This window comes from Mus caroli, chromosome 2 (genome assembly GCF_900094665.2).
Source record: "Mus caroli chromosome 2, CAROLI_EIJ_v1.1, whole genome shotgun sequence".
Lineage (NCBI taxonomy): Eukaryota > Metazoa > Chordata > Mammalia > Rodentia > Muridae > Mus > Mus caroli.
Window position 1 is genome coordinate 165,110,489 of NC_034571.1, and position 2,720 is coordinate 165,113,208.

The window sequence follows — 2,720 nt, forward strand, 5'->3', positions numbered from 1 at the left end:
AAGGCAAGGCAAGGCAAGGCAAGGCAAGGCAAGGCAAGGCAAGGCAAGGCAAGGCAAGGCAAGGCAAGGAAAAAGGGGTGGGGAGAAAGAAAGGAGAGAAACTAAAGCCAAAGATGTCAGGTCCAGCAAAAAGTCCTTTGGCCAGCAGGTGGCAGAGCTGAGACCACCAGGTCTCTCAGGTTCCAGGCACAGACACTGACCATGACCCCAGGTGTTCCTTCTTAGCGGAGGAAAGAGACCCTAGTCCAGCGCCTAGGACCCTCACCAGTCCTGCCATCAGTAGGAAGCCACAGGGTTAGCCATTGTGCTGCCATTGGGAAGGGCTGGCCTCAGAGTCAGGAGCCTTTCACCATTTGTCCTAGGCCAGAGTCTGCTTCCGACCCTGGCAGAAGACAGGCAGAAGCCTCCAGCCTGCCCTTCCATGGGCTTGCAGAACCATTTAGGCCTGACGATAAGACACCGGGCTGGCTTTGGGAGAATCCATCAGGGAGGTGGAAAGAAACCTGTTTGGTGTCCCAGAGGCTAGTGAGAGGACAGCATTGGGATCTTGTCACCCAAAGACCTTGGCCACCATGTCAGATGCCATCCCACAGAGTATGGGGCAGCTCTCCAGGGTTGGGCAAAGGTAGGCCCGTGCACTCAGTTTTGCTTATCGACAAGTTCCCTGTCCAGGCTGAGGCTCTGGGTCCTGTAAGTAGACCTGGGAGCCTGAGTTGCTCAGGACTGACCAGTTTGGTCCAGACCGGTTTGGTCCAGTTGGAGTTTCTTGGGTTAAACCCATCCCCTGTGGCTGGCATGCATCCCCTGCCCCATGCCCCATTGTTAATAGAACACTCTATCTCAAGGGTGAACTCAGGTCTGAAGGGTTGGTGAGGGTTGGAGAAGAGGGAGCCAGGGGCTTCCTGAACCGCTCATACAGCAGTTGCTCCCCTCTTATATAAAGTGGAGCTGAGCGCCATTAGCTGATAGGAGATGAAATTTACATTTTGAATTAACTGGGATCATCAACAATGCTTCTTTCTGACCCCGGGAAATTAAACATCAAGTCAAAGGGAGCTGTGGGCAGGAGAGCCAGGGCGCAGCCAAGCATGCCAGATTGGCTTTTTCTTCTTACTGTGTTTTTTCTTCCAACAGGCCGCAGGGAATGAGAGGACTCTGCTGCAAAGTCAGCCGCAGAGAGAGATGGGAAGGCAAGAGAGTCATTGTCTCCCCCCCACACACACACACCTTGGGCAGAAACACAATAAATCTACATGGCTGAATTAAATTCTGATCTGTCCGATTTCCCCCGTCGCACCCTCCCTTAATAATGGTTATTTATTGAGCACTTACTGTATGCCAAGCACTTAGCTAAGCACTTTATAGATAAAGCAGAAGTGAGTTTGTCTTCTTGATGCCTCCTCACTTCCTGCTGGGGAGGGAGTGTGGTGGGAAAAGTGGAGAAGAGAGTTTTATGAAGCTTGGAGTCATGTTGGAAAGTTTGGCTCATCTTTAGGGTGCAGCACTCGGGGACCTGTGGCCCTAAACCTACTGTCACAAGTCTGCAAAATGAGACAGGCTGCCCTGTCTCAGGACCTGTGGACAGTCCCATCCAGGCACACCAGCTCCCTGGCTAGCCTTGGCTAGCTAGCATCCTCTTCCTGGCTAGCCTTGGCTAGCTAGTATCTTCACAATTTCTGGGCCTGAGGAGAACTTGAAAACAGCAGCTGGAGTTGAGGGAGAGAGGCGAGAAGGGAACCACACCCTCCTCTGGCCTCTCAGTGAGGATCTTCCTTCTTGGAAAGGATCAAGTCCCAATGTCCTTCTAACTCTCTGCAGAACAGGCATGCTCTGTCACTCAGTCTCCCAACAGTGCCATGGGGTGGGGACCCCTTCTACTGGTTTTCTTGACTTTGTGGACAAATGGTCTCCCAGGACCTGGGTCATAATCTGAGTCATCCCTGTGCCTGCAATACCAACTGGATCAGATGTGGGTAGACCTTGCAGTTTCCTGAGTATGGTACCAGCAGAAGAGGCATTGTCTCCTGGACCCTCTTGTGCACTAGGGATAGCCATTGCATAGCCATGGAGAAGAGGGTGGTGATGAGAGACTCAGCATCTCCCAGTGCTGATGGAGTTCACTGAGAAGTGAAGATGCCTCTGCTGTCCCCAGTCAGTCATGCTTCTCTGCCATGGCAGATAGCCAGGATCAATCCATCACTTTCCAATGAATAGTCAGCGAATGTCCTCTGACTGCCTGTCACTTAGAGTCAGCCCAAGTGCTTAAATGAGCTTATGGTGATTGGCTTTCCTAATGAATGGGTCCCACAGGAAGATCCCTCCTTCTCTAGGGGTCACTGACAAACTTCTTGAAGTCCCAACATTTCAAGAGTGACTCGTGTGTGTGTGTGTGTGTGTGTGTGTGACTCACAGGTTCTCACTTCTGTTGCACTCTGAACTGTCTGGTCACTTTTGGGCCACACTCCAGAGTAGGCAACAAAGTCTGTGCAGCTGAAAGTGGGTGTCTGTGGGATGTGCCTTGTGAATTCATCCCACCACTTATCCACCCATCTATTCCTTCACTCACCCATCTATCCACATAGCCACTAACTTACCGTCCATCTGTTCTTCTACCCATCCACCCATCCACCCACCTACCCAACCATCCACCCATCCACCCATCCACCCACCCACCCATCCATCCATCCACCCACCCACCCATCCATCCACCCACTCATCCA